Raw genomic sequence first — 23293 nt, 5'->3', positions numbered from 1 at the left:
ATATGTTTTAAGTGCATTGTATTAGTTAAGTGGGGTCTGTGCTCCATTCTTAACTCAAATGTTCTATGTTGGAGTGTTTATGTATGGAAAGTGTTCTAGAGTCTGGGTCTGACAGTTGATGCCTGCTGTGTTGAGCAGAGCCTGCTGTCGCGTTTGCTCCGACCAAATAAACCCTGAGGACTCATTTATATCCTGTGGGCGTTTTCTTCACAGATGGTGACCTACAACTGGGGGTGAACCCCATTGACTGGTGATAATTGTTGTGGAGGGATTTTTTACTTCTATATTTACTTTGACTCACACAATTACCGATTAAAGTAGATTTCTTGTAGGCAAAAAGTGGAGTCTTGGGATTTGCATTAGGGGTTTTTAACCGTTTCCAATGTTAGATATTATATTGCGGATTGTCAAGCTGTGATTGGTAAATGTGTTGACACACACTATTCTTTCATCCAGCTGTTTTTTAGGTTTTTCATCTAGAAGGGCTTCCCTATTATTAATAAAGGCCTGTTTAGCCGCTTTTTATGTATGTTTTCAAGGTTATCCTCTCTTTCTCAGTTTGTTCTTCAAGTGGTGTGCTTCTTCTTCATAAACCTCTTTTCTTGAGCTATTCCGTTTTAACCTCAAGAATTACCCGTACGACAAATTGTCTCTGAGGTGTTTTATATGGTGAGATTTATAATGTAACAGTGAGTTTTTCTCTGTACTTTTGTGGACGTTTTTATTTTGTTGAACTGGTGATGTCTATTGAGGCTGTAAAGCCACACTAAGAACTCTTGGGTCGCCTCAAGAGAGCCTTGCCAGATGACCAGCATGTCATCAATATACCATGACCATGCCTTAATGTGGTTATCAAAGGGGTTTGGCGCATACACAATTTTTTTATCGAAGAATTCAACATAAAGATTGGGCAGGCTTGGAGCCATAGTGGCCCACATTGCTGTGCCTTCAACTTGTTGGAAAAAAAGTGCCAGCAAATTCAATGAAGTTTTTAGTGAGTGCTAAATTGATACACCACATAATAAAGAATGTAGGGACTGGATCTTGGTCAGTCCGGTGTGAAGTATTTCTTCAACTTTCTCCAAAGTGTCTTGTTGTGGGAGGTTTGTGTACAGGAACACTATATCTAAACCCAACAGATATTGGCTATCTCTGTTGTATTCCGTATTTTTGAATTTGTTAATGACATCTTTAGTGTCCTTGAGGTATGATCTCATGGTCTTGACATGACATTTCAGATAGTGATTGGCAAATATAGATAGCGGTACTAGAATGGAATTAATTCCTGTGACTATGGGCCGGCCTGGGGGGTTTATGAGAGTCTTGTGGATCTTAGGGAGGCAACAGAAGCCTGGAATGGACGGTTCTTTGTTAATGAGGGACTCGCTTTCTTGCAGGCTCATCCACCCTTGATTTTTAGCTTTAGTTACTTTAAGCTCAATTAGAAGAGCTAAGTCTTTTGTAGGGTCATATCTTAATTTTATATAGTATGCCTCATTCAGAAGTTGTCTATTGCATTCCTAGAGTCAGTTCATTTCAAAACAACTATGCCTCCGCCTTTATCTGCTTTCTTGATGATAATCTGTTCATTATTAGCAAGATTAGTAAGTGCTGCTTTCTCCAATTTAGTAAGATTGTGAAAGACATTAGTATTTGATTGTTCTAGTTTTTCAACTTCAGTTAGGACCAGTTTTTCAAAAACAAGTGATTCTGGAGAGAATGACTGAGCTGGAGGATAACAAGTAGAGGGAGGACGAAGGCCAGTATAGTTGGTCACAGAGGGGGCACTCGATTTGCTCGGAAGCTGAATGAAGAATTCCTTGATATGGATTTTGCGCATTAGTTTATAAAAGTCTGTACAGAAGTCGAACGTCCAATAATAATAAAACAATATAATACACCCCATTAGGGAATGAGACTAAGAGATCGTTTTCAAAGAATAACAAAGCTCATTTAACATAAGAAATACCAGCAAAGAACTCTGCTGCCCAAAAGCTCTCTGCCAAAAATCACATGGGCAGCACATTAAAAAGGCACCAAGTGTCATCAGTGATGCAATACATAGAGTACATGTTCGACATGGTTGATTGGCTGGAGGCATATACTAAGCCCTGCTCCATAGGGAATGCCAGGACACTATTGGCCACTGCTTCCCAGTCAATCTTGGTGCACGTGGGTCAACTGGGATCATCTCTGCAGTGAAGGTCAAGGCGAACCGTTGAAACATTGCTAGCTAATCTAAGCTAAACAACAGGAACTAACATTTCAAGAATAATGGCGGACACCTAATCATTGCATGAATGGGGGTACTTAGAGAGAAGGGAATAATATATTGACATGCCGACCTCCATATTCAGGGATTCTTTGATACCACAGTTCCCGCTCCCAGGTGTCTCCTCCCGGGGGTTTGATCTCTTATCTAACTTCCTTGGTGCCTCATGAAATTAACAGATGTGTGTTGCTTTTGGGAGAATATACTGCTGCACAGGATTAGATCTGTGGTGGGTGTTGTGGAATGGTCAGTGCAAGGGGGTCAGATGTGTATCAGCACGAAAGGGATTGGGGGGTTAGGGCTGGTGGACCCTGGCCTGGCAGGGTGGGGGCTGAGAGGGCACAGGCAGTTTAGTGGAGATGGATGGGCACTTGTGCTACGGCCTGTCTCTGTCTCAAGCAATTCGCAGAGCACTTTCTTCGGAAAAGATACTAAACAATTGCAACATTAAACGGCTGGACTTCCATGTTATGTTATTTTACTTATACCGCACCAAAGCCCGTAGGCATTCAGGCGCCGAGAGACAGAGGAAGACAGGCTACCAATGAGAAGGATTGTACTAATAGAAGAGATGGGTCTTCAAGTGTTTCCGAAACATGAGTAAGTCCCTGGTCTTACGCAGAGTAGTTGGCAACGCATTCCAAGCCTTGGCGCCTTGGATAGGAAACGCTCTGCCAAGCCTGTGGTCTCGTTTTACGCGGTGTTGGACTAGTAAGAGATCTTCCACTGATCTGAGTCTTCTTGTAGGTTGGTAGACATTTATAACATCTTTCAGATAGATTTATGTAGCCCCAAAGAGACATTTGTGACTGATGGTAAGTAGCTTGAACCGAATGCGTGCCTCAACAGAAAGCCAGTGTAGTTTTTCTCTAGCGGCGGTAATCGTTTCAGAACATTTCATCTGAAAGATGATGCGGTGGCTTTATTTTGTACTTTTTGGAGTTCATAGATGTCAGCTTTACTTGCCCCACATAGGAGTGCATTACAATAATCCACACGTGGTAGAATGACAGCTCTCACAAGTTTAATGCGGTTTTCGGTGGAAACAAGTGGGGCAACCTGTCTGAGCACTTTGAGGTGGTAATTGGTGCTCTTTGAGATAGCTGTAACGTGAGCATCACAATCTAGACTAATTTCCATAAACGTGCCTAACGTTTTAACTTTCGGCACGACTTTTATGTCACTGCCATCAATCCTAAAGCCTGAGTACACCTGGTCCAGTTTGGTTAATGGCTGGTGGGGTCCGAATAGCATGAGCTCAGTCTTTGAGGCATTTAGGCAGAGCCAATTAGTGGACATCCACTTTTTTATCAATTGATACACCATGTCTACCAGGTATTGGTCAATATCATGATTACCTGTGATGTCAAGGACCAATTGAAAATCATCCGCATAATTGCAAAGCGAACAAGGCTTGTGCGGCGTGGGCATGAGCTGTAGATTGTTTGGTCCCTCTGTATAAGATGCTGGGGATGCGAGAGCCGCGGTTTTGCAAATTGGTGGTTTTTGGGCCTAGCAAATGATCCCGTCTGGCCTACTACAAAATGGTGTCTCATTGCAGGGACATTTGTGATGTTATTCGTCTAGTTCTCAATGTTATGCAGCGCGTGTATGTTCCATCGGGGTGGGTGGTGTCTCCCCCCCTTGGCTTTCATATGGTTTATTGACTGCGGTTGTGGCGAGGGGGGTGGGATAGGACCATCTCCTTCCCAACAATATTAATGAGGGATATCCTGAAACCCGTCTGTATTCTGGCCCTCGAGGCCCACAGGTGGACAACCATGTTTGACCAAAACACATAAACCCCTAGGATGCTATGTTAATATTTGGCATTCGATCTGCCCCTGCTTGCTGAAAGTCTGAAATAGCTGGGATGGTGCCAGTTTACCGCTTGAAAAAGGTTGGGAAATCCTCCATTTGATTAGGGCACACCACACCCCATTAATGTATGACAGTCATACTCAGATGTGCCATAGTGGCGACAGTGATCTATATAAATGCCCGGCTGTATCATAACATAAGCAGTGCTGGTGTTCTTCCAAGAAATATACAGCAGTCATGAGGAGATTTTCTACAACTGCCCCAATTAAGGCATAGCCGCGTTACCAAGAGAAGCTGTGCTGTCAAATCAAACATAGCTCCGGAGATCAGAAGAACTGACCCTCTCCAATCGAAATTCACAGCCCTGATAGAAGCTGTTGGCCCTGTCCAATGAAATAAACAGCAGACATGATGAGAAGTGCTGGGACTCTTTCACTGAAATGATCCGGAGCAGTTCAAAGAAGTGCTGTACACTCCAGTTACAAACAACACAGCCTCCACACACTTATTGTGTATGTAGTAGCCCTGGTTGAAATGTTGTAGTAGAGTCCCAATAACAGTATTGCAGACATTCTGGTACAGTCCTAATAAACATTTAGTGGCTCTGCTGAGAACTAGAGTATGCCAGCCCTGCTACGGTAACATAGCTCAGTGGGTTGAGCACTCGCTTCTGTGATCTGTGTATGATCGAATCCTAGCGAGGCCAATGTATTCTTTCATCCTTTTGAGGTCGTTAAATGAGAATCAACTTTGGTTGGGTGAAAATTGTATGTAAATAAGTACAGCTCTTTGGCAAAGGCGTTTTATAATTAATAAATCATTATCATGATGCTGGTAATGTTAAAATTCAACAGCTGTACTAAAATGTTACGAACTATGTCGGGAATTACAGTCATGCAAATAAATGCTGCTAAGGTCTAACATGAGTGTGTACTATGCCTGATTAGATGGACGAATGGAGAGTTCAGACTCTAAGAGCTATCCCTTTATTTAGTCCCTGTGGATTAGCTTCGGGCCTGCTGCCTTCCTGCCAGCTGATTGGTGTCTTGCTTGAGGTTCTGTGCCCTCAGAATCTCACCCTGGTATCCCATGCTGGGCGTCTTCCGGTGAAGGGTGGAAAAAGACAAAGTGAGACCCCTGTTTAGCTCTGTTCAGCCCTGAGAAGACCTTGAGCCCTATCCTTTCCCTGGGTAAATGTCCACTGCACCTACAAAACTACACTACTCACAGCAGGCATTCCCTACACTTCACAAACCAACCTCCCAAACGGCAAGAATACCTTTGCAATCCTTGCCACCCACACTATAGGCCATGAGGGGCCCTGTGGACAACCCTTTAAGCCACCTCCTTTGCCAGACCACCCAACACTGCACCTACAGTCATTAAACATATCCATGGCACCATTCTTGTCCACATCTCTACCAGATTAATGAAGGATCAGCCACTCCCCAACAAGAACCCAACCCAAATGATAGTACAATATATATGTTCTCATTCACAGGAACACACACCACTTACCTACTCCTATTCACCTCGTCATGGGAGGATAGCTATGGGGCAAAGTGCTTGCCTTGGAAGCAAGACGAGGCAGAAAACACAGGTTCGATCCCCGAGTTTGCGCTTAGAAACCTCTGGCTATTAAGCGCGTTATAAATAACCAATTACAATAATCTCAGATCAGCCAACGACTCGAGTGACTCCGTGTCCAGCAGCCATATGTGGAGACTACACTGATAACCTGTGCAAACCTTTCGCAGTATTCATCAACAGCTCACTATAGACAGGGTTATTACCCAAAGCCCACAAACACTCCTTGATCCCATCCATCCCAATAAATCAGCCTATGTGAGGCCTTCATACAGTTCACGTCATCACCCTTCTAAAATGCTTCCAACACATGACCAATTATCGCCTCCCAAACTGAGGGGATTCAAGTGTATGACCCACTATTCAAACCTCAGTGCTCTCCCATCTCCCTCCTAATTTTCAATATCTATTTCAAGTAACTCATGCACTTACTAAAAGAAACATCAACTCCACTTCCACTCCAAAGCCAATGGCACCCAAATCTACTCAAGGGCCATCGGCCCAAAAGACCAATTTGTGATCTTGTCAAACATGCTCAAAGGGATTGAGAAGTAGATGGGACAAAACAGCCCCAACGTCAATAGTGCTAAAACTGAAATCCTAGTCCTTGGTCCACCTCAACTACTCAACGAAACCTCCTACATGAGGAGTTCTATAATAGGCACAATACGCAGCCTAGGCTTCATTTGTTATTCTAACCTTAGCATGAACTCACAGGTTGGCACACTGGTCAAACCACATAATTCTTTTAAAAGAAGAAAAAGTGCAAAGAAGAGAAATGAAATGAAGATGCAAAGATAGAAAAAGCTGATGCCCTAGCCCGAGTTTGTGGTGGTATTACCCACAAATAGCAATGACCACAAAACTTTTTTTTGCCACATTTGTTGCCACTTTTATTACCACAAACATACAGATTGTACGATTTGGTAAGGTATATAGTAAGGGGGATGCAGGGTTGAAGGTGGGGGTTCCCACCCACTGTTTTTGGTTAAAATAAAAGGCAAATGCGCCAAAAAGAAATTCAATGACAATGCCATTCAGCAAAAAGAAAAATTGTGAAATATTCATGGATCCATTTGAAGTGCAGGCACTCTGTATAGATTAAAACCTAAAACCAAACCCAACCAAAACAGAAATAATGATGAGCCCATGAAACAGCAACCAAATGCATTACTCACCTGGACCCAAGGAGTGAGAACTCTGCCGCAAACTGAAAGCATAATAAAAACTTGGGAATACTCATGGACACTGGTCTGACGCTAGAACCACGGGTTAATCCAATAGTAAGAAAGTATTTCTACCATTCGCTCTTAATTCAAGGCACCCTCCCATACCTTGACTTCCCACACAGGACCCTCATCACTGTCTCCTAGGTATTATTAAGAATTGACTACGCAAAAGTCTATACCTAGGAATGCCCAACTACCACACCAGATAATAATGACAACACATCCAAAACACAGCTGCAGATCGCCCGAGCTCTGAGAAGTCTGCACTGGTTACAGGTCAAAAAAAGATTCTGTTTCAAAGCCCTCATCCATAGAGCACTACATGGATAAGAAGCTAAATTCCTCCAAACTCAAATCACCCAATACCAGCCAACAAGAACTCTGAGATCTAGTACTGACCTCTGCATAGAAACAAGGCTTTATGAGAAATCTAAATTCAGAGGAGCTGCTTCCTCTATCCTCTAGCCAAATTATGGAATTTGAAGCCTAAGTAAATTGAGATGACATGGACCACCTGATTTTTTAGAAATGGCTAAAGCGCTTGGTTATTCAACTCACTGGGATAGACGCAGACCAACAACCTGATAACAATCACCCCTTTTGTGGGTGTTAGATTTTCTTAGTACAATGCCCAACCCACTTCCACAAAAACATTTGAAACACACGCCCCTAAGTGAATCGAGAGGCAAGGGATAACCTAACACACCAAGATTTCTTTCACCAATGTATCAAGAGAAATGTGCTGCACTTCTTTCAGACAATACCCAAGCCACTCTACAATGGCCTTGCAAACCCAAATCTACATGCTTCAATTGCTCAAGAGGACACAGAAAACCCAATACGGCATACCTCATTTCCTCAGTCTACTCAAGAAAAAGGCTCCTATCTGAGACAGTTACAGACTCCCGGAACAACAATCACTACAATACCAGCTCTCCTCCAGTCTGTTCTCCACACCCAGACAAGCCCAACACCCCACACCCACTCAAAGGTGGGTACCTTAACCCCTTGCTCACTATTCTTAGAGAGGCACAGATCCACCCTACCGATGAGGTCCAACCAGACCGAAACACGTGTCTGGGGTTTCTGTTGGTACTCTTGTTCAGAGGAGAATTGCCTAGCTTTTCGGTGCTGGATTGCCCCAGGGCAGGACAAAGACTGATATGTTTGGGATATTTCTTCTCTGTGAAAGATAGTGAGCTAAAGACTCTGGGTAAGTCTCTCGTAACCAGGACTAATGTCTGGCAGAGGGACTCCCAGGACCCCCCTTGTTAATTTGCATATTTAAGTAGCTTTGGGTCTCACCCTAAGTTACTAGGGGAATCCAGACGTGGACCCCTTGCTCACTATTCTTAGAGAGGCACAGATCCACCCTACTGATGAGGTCCAACCAGACCGAAACACGTGTCTGGGGTTTCTGTTGGTACTCTTGTTCAGAGGAGAATTGCCTAGCTTTTCGGTGCTGGACTGCCCCAGGGCAGGACAAAGACTGATATGTTTGGGATATTTCTTCTCTGTGAAAGATAGTGAGCTAAAGACTCTGGGTAAGTCTCTCGTAACCAGGACTAATGTCTGGCAGAGGGACTCCCAGGACCCCCCTTGTTAATTTGCATATTTAAGTAGCTTTGGGTCTCACCCTAAGTTACTAGGGGAATCCAGACGTGGACCCCTTGCTCACTATTCTTAGAGAGGCACAGATCCACCCTACTGATGAGGTCCAACCAGACCGAAACACGTGTCTGGGGTTTCTGTTGGTACTCTTGTTCAGAGGAGAATTGCCTAGCTTTTCGGTGCTGGACTGCCCCAGGGCAGGACAAAGACTGATATGTTTGGGATATTTCCTCTCTGTGAAATATAGTGAGCTAAAGACTCTGGGTAAGTCTCTCGTAACCAGGACTAATGTCTGGCAGAGGGACTCCCAGGACCCCCCTTGTTAATCTCCATATTTAAGTAGCTTTGAGTCTCACCCTAAGTTACTAGGGGAATCCAGACGTGGACCCCTTTCTCACTATTCTTAGAGAGGCACAGATCCACCCTACTGATGAGGTCCAACCAGACCGAAACACGTGTCTGGGGTTTCTGTTGGTACTCTTGTTCAGAGGAGAATTGCCTAGCTTTTCGGTGCTGGACTGCACCAGGGCAGGACAAAGACTGATATGTTTGGGATATTTCTTCTCTGTGAAAGATAGTGAGCTAAAGACTCTGGGTAAGTCTCTCGTAACCAGGACTAATGTCTGGCAGAGGGACTCCCAGGACCCCCTTGTTAATTTACATATTTAAGTAGCTTTGGGTCTCACCCTAAATTACTAGGGGAATCCAGACGTGGACCCCTTGCTCACTATTCTTAGAGAGGCACAGATCCACCCTACTGATGAGGTCCAACCAGACCGAAACACGTGTCTGGGGTTTCTGTTGGTACTCTTGTTCAGAGGAGAATTGCCTAGCTTTTCGGTGCTGGACTGCCCCAGGGCAGGACAAAGACTGATATGTTTGGGATATTTCTTCTCTGTGAAAGATAGTGAGCTAAAGACTCTGGGTAAGTCTCTCGTAACCAGGACTAATGTCTGTCAGAGGGACTCCCAGGACCCCACTTGTTAATTTGCATATTTAAGTAGCTTTGGGTCTCACCCTAAGTTACTAGGGGAATCCAGACGTGGACCTCTTGCTCACTATTCTTAGAGAGGCACAGATCCACCCTACTGATGAGGTCCAACCAGACCGAAACACGTGTCTGGGGTTTCTGTTGGTACTCTTGTTCAGAGGAGAATTGCCTAGCTTTTTGGTGCTGGACTGCCCCAGGGCAGGACAAAGACTGATATGTTTCGGATATTTCTTCTCTGTGAAAGATAGTGAGCTAAAGACTCTGGGTAAGTCTCTCGTAACCAGGACTAATGTCTGGCAGAGGGACTCCCAGGACCCCCCTTGTTAATTTGCATATTTAAGTAGCTTTGGGTCTCACCCTAAGTTACTAGGGGAATCCAGACGTGGACCCCTTGCTCACTATTCTTAGAGAGGCACAGATCCACCCTACTGATGAGGTCCAACCAGACCGAAACACGTGTCTGGGGTTTTATGTTTGGGATATTTCCTCTCTGTGAAAGATAGTGAGCTAAAGACTCTGGGTAAGTCTCTCGTAACCAGGACTAATGTCTGGCAGAGGGACTCCCAGGACCCCCCTTGTTAATTTGCATATTTAAGTAGCTTTGAGTCTCACCCTAAGTTACTAGGGGAATCCAGACGTGGACCCCTTGCTCACTATTCTTAGAGAGGCACAGATCCACCCTACTGATGAGGTCCAACCAGACCGAAACACGTGTCTGGGGTTTCTGTTGGTACTCTTGTTCAGAGGAGAATTGCCTAGCTTTTCGGTGCTGGACTGCACCAGGGCAGGACAAAGACTGATATGTTTGTGATATTTCTTCTCTGTGAAAGATAGTGAGCTAAAGACTCTGGGTAAGTCTCTCGTAACCAGGACTAATGTCTGGCAGAGGGACTCCCAGGACCCCCTTGTTAATTTGCATATTTAAGTAGCTTTGGGTCTCACCCTAAGTTACTAGGGGAATCCAGACGTGGACCCCTTGCTCACTATTCTTAGAGAGGCACAGATCCACCCTACTGATGAGGTCCAACCAGACCGAAACACATGTCTGGGGTTTCTGTTGGTACTCTTGTTCAGAGGAGAATTGCCTAGCTTTTCGGTGCTGGACTGCCCCAGGGCAGGACAAAGACTGATATGTTTGGGATATTTCTTCTCTGTGAAAGATAGTGAGCTAAAGACTCTGGGTAAGTCTCTCGTAACCAGGACTAATGTCTGGCAGAGGGACTCCCAGGACCCCCCTTGTTAATTTGCATATTTAAGTAGCTTTGGGTCTCACCCTAAGTTACTAGGGGAATCCAGACGTGGACCCCTTGCTCACTATTCTTAGAGAGGCACAGATCCACCCTACTGATGAGGTCCAACCAGACCGAAACACGTGTCTGGGGTTTCTGTTGGTACTCTTGTTCAGAGGAGAATTGCCTAGCTTTTCGGTGCTGGACTGCCCCAGAGCAGGACAAAGACTGATATGTTTGGGATATTTCCTCTCTGTGAAAGATAGTGAGCTAAAGACTCTGGGTAAGTCTCTCGTAACCAGGACTAATGTCTGGCAGAGGGACTCCCAGGACCCCCCTTGTTAATTTGCATATTTAAGTAGCTTTGAGTCTCACCCTAAGTTACTAGGGGAATCCAGACGTGGACCCCTTGCTCACTATTCTTAGAGAGGCACAGATCCACCCTACTGATGAGGTCCAACCAGACCGAACCACGTGTCTGGGGTTTCTGTTGGTACTCTTGTTCAGAGGAGAATTGCCTAGCTTTTCGGTGCTGGACCGCCCCAGGGCAGGACAAAGACTGATATGTTTGGGATATTTCTTCTCTGTGAAAGATAGTGAGCTAAAGACTCTGGGTAAGTCTCTCGTAACCAGGACTAATGTCTGGCAGAGGGACTCCCAGGACCCCCCTTGTTAATTTGCATATTTAAGTAGCTTTGGGTCTCACCCTAAGTTACTAGGGGAATCCAGACGTGGACCTCTTGCTCACTATTCTTAGAGAGGCACAGATCCACCCTACTGATGAGGTCCAACCAGACCGAAACACGTGTCTGGGGTTTCTGTTGGTACTCTTGTTCAGAGGAGAATTGCCTAGCTTTTCGGTGCTGGACTGCCCCAGGGCAGGACAAAGACTGATATGTTTGGGATATTTCCTCTCTGTGAAAGATAGTGAGCTAAAGACTCTGGGTAAGTCTCTCGTAACCAGGACTAATGTCTGGCAGAGGGACTCCAGGACCCCCCTTGTTAATTTGGGTACCTTAACCCCACACCCACGCAAAGGTGGGTACCTTAACCCCACACCCACGCAAAGGTAGGCACCCTAACAAAAAAACAAAAAATGTGACCACATAGCTGCACCGTACCCAGGGGCTAACCACAACTCGATACCCAAAACCTAATAACCATCTCCTTTCTCAACGACCCTCACTTACCACACACTTACCAAACACACCCCAAAAGGCTGGAGAAAACTCACCTGCTAAACACCCCAAAACCACACATACTTCTCAAACCAACTAATAAACACCCCTTCTAGCCTTAAATACCCGACGAGTCGGACACTGGATGTCTCCCATCTGGTATAATATGCCTCCAGTGTGCACAACAGAACACACCTAGAATGAACACACACACAGACACCAGTTACTTCTGGTTGTACACACATAAACAGCTGAGCACAGCACTTGTCTTATTCCTCTTTCTACCCTAACCAACCCACCCCCATTTGCTTTTCAGAGCCATGAGAGCACCTGGAGACCATGAAAATGGCAGCGGTGTGCAGTATAAATCAACATAACATCACATGACATGCACATTCAGACCACTTGCATTGCAAAACATAGCAATGCCTAAAATTCTGTTTTATAAAAACGTTATGTGATGCAGTTGCTCCTCGACTCCTTTGGTACCCTTTGCATGTCTTTTCATGTTCTGCCATGAGCCAGGACAGTGTCATGTTATACTTTTTCTTTAGCACGGATCTAATGCCAACTGCTATGCTACTTAATAAAAGAGTGCATTTCACAGGATGCCACAATGAGTTGTGTAAGATTTTCAAAACAAAATATTTTTGGTAAGCATTTTGTGGTTTGTTCATTACAATCAAGCTTTATTCGGTGCCTGTCTCATCATACTGCATTTATAGCGAACACGATATAAATTCGACAACAGAATCATGTTTGCAAATTTTGTTGAATAAACAATTTTGCATTAAAGCATAACGATCGCGTTTTGTTACCCACCAATGAAAAATCCTAGGAACATACTGTCATGGAGCCTTCGAACGCTATTACTGTCCAAGATACTAAAATAGTAATTTAACACAAACCCCCCACAGAGCACCCAGGTGGTTGAAAACACAGCCCTCCTCCTTCCTCTGACATTGTGATTTAGCTCCCACTAAGTTGATGTCTGGTGGAGAGGGACAGCATGCGCACACGCATGGAACACGAGTCCCCAAACACGCCTGTTCTGCCTAAATCAATTAGAAACAGTACATCATCTAACGGGTAATCGCCCACCGCTGCCTGTTCCCTGCACCCAGCTCAGCCTCTGTTGCATCCTCAGTTGAAACAGTGTAGCAGTCAAAACAAAAAGAAAAAAAATACTCACTAAGTGCCTGTTTGATTTATAAAGGGAATAGATTTGCAGCGGGTCAGCTGGGGAAGATTGGTTCTGTGAAACCCACAAAATCCTTGTTTAATCCTTTCAGATGAAAAACAGCCCTAATTTCATATTAGGAAAGATTTCATTTTTGCACCTTTCCCTCGATAGGTTTCTAGTGGACACCCTTTTTTTTTACCAGCATTTTACCCTGGACTGACTTTTTGGAGGTAAGCAAAGCCTTCTGCTTTACTTCCCTTGCCTGTTTTGCTTATTCTTAAGGTGAAACTAATTAGTCCCTAAAACTATCAATACTGAGAGACTATGGGCCTCATTACGAGAATGGAGGTAATGAAAAAAGGAAGGCGGAATGGTAATACCAGCATCGTTAACGGGTCCGGGGCATTACGACCCGACAACCTGCCAATACCGCCACCGCCCGTACCGTGCGCCCTCATACCGGCATGCGTGCGTACACACGCCCCTTCGTGGAGTAAAGACCGGGATGCCGGTAATAGGAGGACATCACAACCCACGCGGGCATGCAATTACCGGCATCCCGAAGGCAGTAATTAGGGCCTGCACGGTGGCGGCCATACAGGCATTGCGGACCACCCGTAAACAGCCATCTGCAATCAAGCCAACTGCCACAGGTTCACACAATCACCACAGGTGGAGTCAATGGGCCTGGCCCAGTATAAAAGGAGTACACCCACACACCACACCCCTTCCTACACCAAAATTATACCACTAGCTGTTGCAATCATGGGGCTGGAGGGCATGCCTATACTGCTACAACTACAGCAACAACAGCAACTACAACAACAACTACAGCAGAAACAACAGGCAGCACAGAGGAGACGCAGGAGGAGAAGGAGGGTGAGACAGGCCCAGCAATTACCACCAGTGCAGACAGTAGTACCTCGTAGGCAGCCACCAGTCCCTCGCATCAGACCCAGTCCATTCAATCTAAGCCCTGAGCAGATCCACACCCTGTGCCGGTTGAACCAGGACACCATCACCACCATAGTGGACATGATACACAACGACATCGTCAGCCTCATAGAAATACGCACTGCCATCCATCCGCTACTAAAGGTGGTGTCTGTGCTCCACTTCCTGGCCACAGGCACCTACCAGCACACAGTGGGGCAGCTGCATGGCATTTCACAACCACTATTTTCACGCATGCTGAACCAAGTGCTGGATGTCCTCCTGAAGCACGCTAGCACCCACATATCCCTACCACGGACTGCCCAGGAGATAGCCGACACCAAAGTAGGCTTCCATGCACTGGCAGTCATGCCCAATTGTGTTGGTGCCCTGGACTGCACCCATGTAGAATTGGTAGTCCCCCATGCTGTAGAGGCGGTGTACCACAATCGCAAGCAATACCACTCCATCAATGTGCAGATGGTATGTGACTCCAGCAAGATCATCACACATTGCTGCGCCCGATATCCCACATCAACACATGATGCCATGGTGCTGCGTAACTCCACGCTACCCCGTCACATGGAGCGACATGCTGAACGACGTGCCTGGCTGCTTGGTGAGTAGCCTGACTGGCCCATGGCAGTACATTGAGGTAGTGATGTGTTGGGATGCATATTCCACCATGGTGGGAATGGGGGGGATGCATAATCCACCTGGGTGGGAATGGGGGGGTGCATACTCCACCTGGGTGGGAATGGGGGGATGCATACTCCACCTGGGTGGGAATGGGGGGTGCATACTCCACCTGAGTGGGAATGGACGGTGAGTGGAGAATGCACGCAGAGCTAAACTCTCCTGACCTGAACCTCCCAACCCCAACATAACACATCACTGGCACACATTGGTCCAATTACGTATATCAATGACAACATGCAAGACGCACAACCTGGCCACCATGGGTATGTGAAGCAATGCATGACTAAACATGATTGCAACTGTGGCTAGTGTGACCATGCACAGTGTAGTATACACAGCAAAAATGGGAGGCAAAACATCGTCCTGCAACCACAGTACATCCGCAGCAGCATGCAATAATCCATCCTGCATCGTCTGTACAACGCCATCCAGACTACCACACCATAATGCAGTATAGAATGCATCTAAACAATATTCGTGCATACGTACAGGGACATGTGCATGTCGACAGAAAATAGCTGTGGCCATGACTGTGAATGCTGAACGTGGCAGTTCAGAGTGACTCACATAGACCTATTTGTATTTTCTTGCAGATGATGGAGGATACCCCTTGAAGCCGTGGCTACTTAGCCCTGTGCGGAACCCGCAGGACAGCCATGAGGAGGAGTACAATCGGGTTCATACCCGTACCCGTGTTGTGATTGAGCAGACCTTTGGCCTGTTGAAGGCGCGGTTCCGCTGCCTAAGCAGGTCTGGTGGAGCACTCCTTTATACGCCTCAGAAGGTGGAAAAGATCACCATGGCCTGTGTCATGCTGCACAACATGTGCGTCCAGAGAAATGTGCCACTGCCACCTGACATTGACATGCATGCACCGGGTGAGGATGAGGACGGAGGAGAAGCAGCACCCCTGCCAGTACGTTACGCACATGATGGCCGTGCAGTACGCCATTCACTGATTGACAAATTCTTCTGACCCACAGGGACGTTGATAGATATGTGTCAGTGACACATTGTACACTGTGTCCATGTGGACATGCACACAGGAAATGTGGGGAGTTGTGCACTGTACACCGTCATAAATTAAATGTATACACACAAAATGAACAATGTCCAGCCATTGAATGATTTTTAACACAACAGGGGTATTGATATCAACTGCAGAAAGTGCAACCCACCCTAAACCCCCAGTGAACTCCCAAAACCCCCCAGTGAACTCCGAAAACCCCCCAGTGAACTCCGAAAACCCCCCAGTGAACTCCCCCTAATACACCCATATGCAGCCAACACCATCTGACCCACTGCCATAGTTGTCCCACACTATTTCCTGGACTTCTTGATGTTCGGGGGCAGCATTTCTGAGTGCCTGGCACTCCGTCTTGTTAGACGCACAGGGCTGGAGGGTGCAGAGGAAGTGGGTGCAGAGGAAGTGATTGCAGAGGAAGCGGGTGTGGTGGATGGGTGGAAGCCGTGGTGATTTGCACGGCTGGTGCGGGTTGTGGCTGCTGCATGTGCAGCAGGATAGAGGTGAGGACCTGCGTGACGGCCCCCAGACTGTCTCGCATCATCAATGCCGAGGCATTGACGGCAGCTGTGTTTGCCGCTATGGCAGCTGTGGTCGCCGCTATGGCCTGGGCAATCTCACGCCTCGTGTCCTCCACATCCGCGACATATTGTCGGAGAAGGTCCAACATAGAGTCCCGTCTAGCCTCCACCCTCGCTAGCCGTGCCTCAAGGTTGGTTGTGGGAGCAGCAGTGGTCGAGGGTGCTGCGACTGGGCCTTCATTGGCAGTGCTGTCCTCAGGGAGGCTGCTGAGATCCGAATCAGACAAGGGATCTGCACTGCTGCAGGTAGGTGAGGGCTGAGTGTGGAGTTGGGGGGTGGAGATGGGGCTTGGGAGTGTGGACATGGCACATCGGTCAGTCCATCCTGGTCCACAAACTCCTCCACTGCAGTATCTATGTTGCTCAGTAGGGCAACAGCCTTGACTTCCACTGGTGGAGCCATCTCTGTGTCCACAGTGTCAGGCGTTGATGTGGGGCCCTCATGTGTGGCCATGGCCTGGCCACTCGCCCTGGGTGGATTTGTCGGTGGCCGTTGTCTTCGGCCGGGACGTGGATGCCCTTGTGGTTGGTTCCTCGCTGGCATCTTCTCCATCGGTGACTGGGGGGGGGGGGGGTAGAAGAGATGCAGGGCATCAGTGATGATGTTACATGCTAGATGCATCATATGGTGCTGTGGAGCATTTCATTTATCATGCATTCATATCTTACAGGTGTGTCACGCAGGGTAGTATGAAGGGGGCATTTTGGCATTTGCTGCATGGCAGGTGGCATGCCGTTGTATGGGGGTTTGCGTGATGTATTACATGGGCACGGTCCGTGTGTGTTGGTAATGGGATTGGCACTCAGCATGCATTTCAGTGTGGTAGGGTTTGGGCCTCCATCTGAACAAGGATATGTCTATGTGTGTTGGGACATGCATTGCCTTGCCTAGACTATCTTCAACATCACTTGTGCTACGTCATGGTTTCCCCTACCGGGATCTGCAGGGTCACTCACCTCCATCGCCAGATGTTGCGGCACCCGTCTCCATCTCCCCGAAGCCCTCGATCGACTCCATCTGTATAAACATGCTGCACGTCTCCTCCCAGCGTGACAGTTTGGCAGGTGAGTGGGGACCCCCGACTGTGGCCATGGCCTCCCTCCTATTGCTGGCCAGGATATTCCGTACCCTAAGGCGGAGGTCATCCCACCTCTTTTTACAGGCTATCACTGTCCGTGGGGTGGTGTCGACTGCCGAGACCTTGCGGGCTACCTCCTCCCAGATCTTTTTGCGCTGCTGCACCTCCCTTTTCAGGTTCTGCAGGTTGATCTCCTCTGCATGGGCAGCAAGGGTGTCCGCCAGCATGTTCAGTTCATCGTCTGAAAAACGCTTTTTGCACACGTTGTTTTCCTGGTAGCCTTTGACATGGTGAAGGGATTGGCATTGGTCTCTCCTGAACACAACTGGTGGTTTGGGAGGATTGCAATGGATTGTGTTTTTAAAGATGGCCGCCGGCGCATTTCCCGTTCCGATGCAATGATGTTACTTCCGGGTCCAGTATTACGAGCCCGGTATTAGCATGATGCTATTACCGGGTCGGTATTAAGGGGTGCCTCCCAGGCGGAGGCGGTGTCGGCGGGTCCCGTGATGGCGCTATGGGTGGGTTGGAGGGCCTTTAGCGCCATGGCAGTATGGCCATTACCGGCATGGGGGATCGCGCGTGCTCGCACACTTATAATCACCCGCTATTAGCGCCATCATACAAGCACGGACCCGCTTGTTCCTCCATCCCGGTAATGACCCCGTTTTTACAGCGCTTCTCGTAATGAGGCCCTATATCTCTCTTTGTGAATTCTTGTATTGTTACAATTGCACACATCACCTTACAGTGAGGTGCGGGTAGGATACCTTGTATCTTTATATCTTTTTATATAATGGCTTTTTGGTTACTTTTAATATGTGCCTAAGAGAAGCTGGTGGCAGTTGTGAAATTGTTGGCATTTTTGTGGTATTTTACTTGTGCACTTTTTCATTTACTGCAAATGGCTACTAAGCGTTGCTATCACCCTTAGCTGGTCATGTCCGTTTTTCACCAGTTTTTTGGCCGTATTGTTTTCTGGCTTTTTTCCTGCATTCTCAGGTCATGAAATACCTTATATGGAAATTTCTTCCGCTGGGAAAGCTGTGGCTTTCGCAGGCTAGGGGGCATTGTGTGTGTGAGCCAGAGAAGGAGGGTGGTACTGTTTTATCCCAATCCACACCTCTGGTGCCAGAAGGTCTATTGCTGAGCAGATGTAATGACCAGTGGCAATCCATGGTTGGATAGCAACTGACAGTTTGAATGATGGAGATCCTTACCATTGGTGAGCTTGGCTTGCTCCAAGCCTGAATCTTGAATAAAAGGGGGGCTCTTGCATCAGTCCATTAGATCATTGTTGGAACCAAAACTTCTACGATGAGCAGTCTGCTGAGGACTGGAGACGACTCCTGCAGCTCATCAGCATCATCTCAGTGTTGTCCTGGAAAAGCCCTGCTCCTCTGTCCTGATCTCAATAAAGCCTTTGTCAGCAGAGTCTTTCTGTTTCTGTTGCTCTGAGGATCCTTTCCATTCCTCTTGTCTGGAGGCAGAGCTTACTTGCTGCCAACACCATAAGACTCAAGAATCTCCACGGCGCGGACGCGGCATCAGCAGAGTCCTATGAGAATTTGGAGTTGAGGTGTAGAGGCTTCCTGTTATGGGAGACTCGCAAATCCCATCTTGTCCCAAAGGGAGAGGACAAGTCCTCCAACATCCCCTGACTCGACCACAGCTGTGTCGTGGAGCAAGCAACACAACGTTCATCTCGGAAGCGGCTCCTCCTCCTTCTAAAGTAAGGTTGGCTACTAATACTTATCCTAACACTAACATTGTGCTTAGCACGAAAATAAACTGTACATCACCCTACATGGGTGCTTCTACCACTAGCAAGAGTTCTCATAGCTCTACACAAAGTACTCAAAAAATGTCACCAAAGGTGACCAATCCTTTGTTATCCACGTCCCAGAACATAGGAACCCGCCAACCCGTGCCCCCGCCTCCGCCCTGCGATCCAAACAGTGTTCAAATAAGAAAATCGCCCCTCGAGCAGTCACTTACGGTGATTCAGAGTGCTCCGGGGGTGTTGGTGGATCTGGGGGCGTGCGTTGCGGGTGCTGGCGCCGGCTCCCTATGCCTACCAGGTGATTTCGCTGTCTATTCACGTGGGGTTGCAGCGTGTGTTCTGTGAGAAGCGGCCAGCTGATCGGGAAATGGAGCGCCCTTGCCATGCCACTCCATTTATTTCGGTGTCAGACACATTCAAAAGCTCACAAGCACCTCACGACTCAGCCTGTAAAATGAGCGAGAAAAATCTTGACACTTCAAAAAATCTGCTCAAACTTAAATCGAAACAAACGCACTTCCTGTTCCTGAATAAGGTGCTTCATGAGGCAGCCTATAAGCAGAGCTACAAAGACCGTTTAATCACACTTCATAATGAAGTGTTTAACTTCTGTGAGCCACACAGTAAGTCCCATTTAACTGTAAAGGAGACAATAACAACCACAGTTGTAACGCGGCCCAAAACATGGGATCTCGCCCCCGAAGCATCAACCGAGGACATTTCATATACTTCTGGTGAGAGTCTTGACCCTGGGGAAAGTGTAATCAGTGGGCAAACGCAGGAGAGTAGAGTTCCGCCTATTTCCTCTTCACCAGACCTCACAAGTCATAAAGCCCCTCCGAGCACTAAATCGACAAAAGATGAAGAAAATCAGTGCTCGCTGGAAAATTCCCCACCCCGAACGCCAAGATCAAATTCACTCGATGTAGTAAACAAACTACTACAAGATCTAACCAAGATCAACTTAGCATGCGTTGGAGCTAAACAGGACGAACCTGTAACATCAACTAGCTTTAAAATACCAGCTAGAAACGTCTTGTCTCCAACCAAAACGATGCCCATAATTGACATCACAGGTCAAAGAGCTCCTTTTAAATTTTAAGAATGGAAAACAGTGACTCTCCAGGCATTTACTGCTCTTAAGTAAGAGCATGTAGAGATGTGACCCAAAACATAATACCCTCAAAACAAAACAAAGAAAGTTTGGTGTACAGCATCACAGAGGCAATCTCGAGCATATCCTCAGCAAATAACGCAAAAGAGTCCAATCCTGACGACTGTTCTGCCGACTCATCGATCATAGAACAGATGTATCCCAAAATTCAAAGACTGCAACACAGAGCGAAATCAAGAAGAATTGAAGGATCGCTTAATCAGTACAAACTAATTACAAAAATTGTGCGAGAATTGCAACCAATTTCATCAAACTATATGAACAAATGAAGGACAGTTTGAATGACCTAACCACTTTGGTTGCACTGATGAACTCCAAAGTTGTTCAATTGGAATGCGATAACAACTTATTGAAACAAATGTTCTAAGAATCCACGAACAAAATTGATCTTTCCCTGTCTACTTTAGCAGACCAAAAACAAAACAATAGTGATGACAAAAAACTTCTGGCCGAAGTGGCCAAAGAAGCTCTTGGTCTATTACGTCAACAAAAACATCATGCAGATGAGGGAAACTGTCATCAGGGTGGGACTCTCTATGTGTCATCTGAATCCAAGAATGCTTTGATAAGCACAGCGAACAAAGAATCAAACACAGAGTCAATAGACAAAGAATTTCCTACCAATGTGAATGAACACGCACTGACCGGGATGCATCAACCATCCAAGAATGTGGTCTTAGCACAAACGTCCACGGATGCTGTATTATCCATTAATGCTACACCTAAAAGCCCTTCACATTGTGGAAGCGCACCACTTGATACCTTACAAATTCTACCAATTATTTTGGACAGAAGCCTGGAAATCGAGCACACGCCAGTGGTCAAAATCACATCCTTTGCCAGTGTAGTTGAAAGTGCACAAAACATCGGAAACACTGCAAATGTCGATTTACAACTTCCTTCTACCTACGCAGACCTCAAAGGCCGAACTATCGATCTTCAAAGCCCTGTGCTGCCAGTGGTTGTGATCACAAATCCTACGGAAGATGTGCTTCCAATCTTTACAAAAACCTCTAAAAGAAGTCAAAGAAATTGCGCAACCAAAATCACTGCAAATTAAAAAATCAAAAAATCTAAAGGGAAAGAAAGCTCGGACACTTAATAATGCGAGAAAATTTCTTCGGAACATCAAAGCTGTAAGCTTTATTATGAACTCAAATGCATGCATGCATGCAGGCATCATAATCGGTACCAAATAACCTGAAGGAGAGTGATCCAACGAAAAAGTTTCAGTGCCAGACATGCCTTTATCTAACACTGACATCCCAATTAATCTCTTGGATTTATCTATCTACTCGTAGATCTGTGCCTGCTGAGCTCTTCATAAGTGTCCATGGGCCAACGGGTGGACTGAGCAGCTTTCTCCTGGTTTACCTCACTGCAGCCATCATCATTCCGAGTAGAGCCTTGGAACTTTGCGGTTCTTCAATTTGTGCCACAAGTCGCCTACTCTAGCATTTTCAGCCGATCACTAGAAGGCAAGCTGTGATGGGACTACTCCTGCTTTTGCTGCTGTATGATAGCCTGTCGCTGTGTGACTATTGAGACCTTCATTGGATCTTGTCTTCTTCGTTTCCCTGAGGTGTCCCACGGCTTTCTCTCCCACAGAGGTCTTCACTTGTCTTTGTCTGAGTCTTCAACTGGCAGCTCTCTATAACCGATTCCTGTGCACCGTGACCAACCAAAACCAAATCCTTTGAAGCAAAGTATCTTTTCTGTCTCGATGTCTAAACAATCCTCGCGGTAGTAACAAAAACAGAAAAACAAGCCCGGAAACAAAGTCTGGAACCACCAACCATGACATCTGGAGAACTCTGAGCGAGGGGGTTAAGTCTCTTCTGCTGTTGCTTTTTCCCCCTGTCTACCATAGGGTAACTAGGGTGTGAAGTCCTGACCCTAACTCACTCTGACCTAACCTTTGGTGGTGGAACCTGGGTTAAGGATCCTTCCCTATACCTATCCTATTGTGTTGGATTGAGTGGAGAACTTTCCTGAACTTTACTGCAACCTTTATCTAACTTTGGAACTCTTATTAATCATAACCGCTGCTATTCCTATAAGGCCTTACCTGAAGAAGTATATGCTTTGGAACTGGTGAATTCTGGGCACAAGCCCACAAATCACGTTAGGGTTGGACTTTCTAAGAATTATTAAAGCTGTTAATGTTGAATCTAAAGAGTAATGTCTATTTCACTGAATCTGAATAACCCGTGTTGCACTGGTAATCAATTCATAAGCAATTCTATTTCTCCTAAGGGTGGATGTGTATGTACGTTTTACAAGGATTTTTTGTGACAATACTTAACTGTGATTGTATATGTTCAGTGTGTGAACTAAAGGCTTTATAAATGTTTGTATTTCTATATACTTAGTGTCTAACTGGAATTACCTGACACCCCTCCTGAGACCAAGCCATGACTGCTCTGCGACCGCACCCTGAATGGGTTTTGGCTAACCTCTCAGTGTCTTCCCTGTTTACCATAATGGGGTGGCTTTCCAAAATCTTCCCACCAGGGCTGATTGTGGAAATACAGCTTAACATTCCGCAACATTCCCCCCAGAGCCAGGTGAGTGCAGCCGCGTACGTTTAATCGCCTATTCCACCCTTCTGGTGGCTTCCGTGGTCCCCCTGCCCCCTCGGTAGCCCATCCGCCTCCCATTCCCTCCCCGCATCCATTTCCCTATTCCCCGGCCCTCCCCGCCTCCCGCTCCCGCCCACCCCCTCCCATTGGTCAATCCAACCCACACAAGTAGCCTAACGACTCGCTTGCCTGCCCCGGCTCCCTTAGCCCCCCAGAGCCAGGTGAGTGCAGCCGCGTACGTTTAATCGCCTATTCCACCCTTCTGGTGGCTTCCGTGGTCCCCCTGCCCCCTCGGTAGCCCATCCGCCTCCCATTCCCTCCCCGCATCCATTTCCCT

This window comes from Ambystoma mexicanum, chromosome 2p, assembly GCF_040938575.1.
Source record: "Ambystoma mexicanum isolate Mex_15411 chromosome 2p, UKY_AmexF1_1, whole genome shotgun sequence".
Classification (NCBI taxonomy): domain Eukaryota; kingdom Metazoa; phylum Chordata; class Amphibia; order Caudata; family Ambystomatidae; genus Ambystoma; species Ambystoma mexicanum.
The sequence above is the reverse complement of the archived record's forward strand: the minus strand, read 5'-3'. Positions refer to the sequence as shown.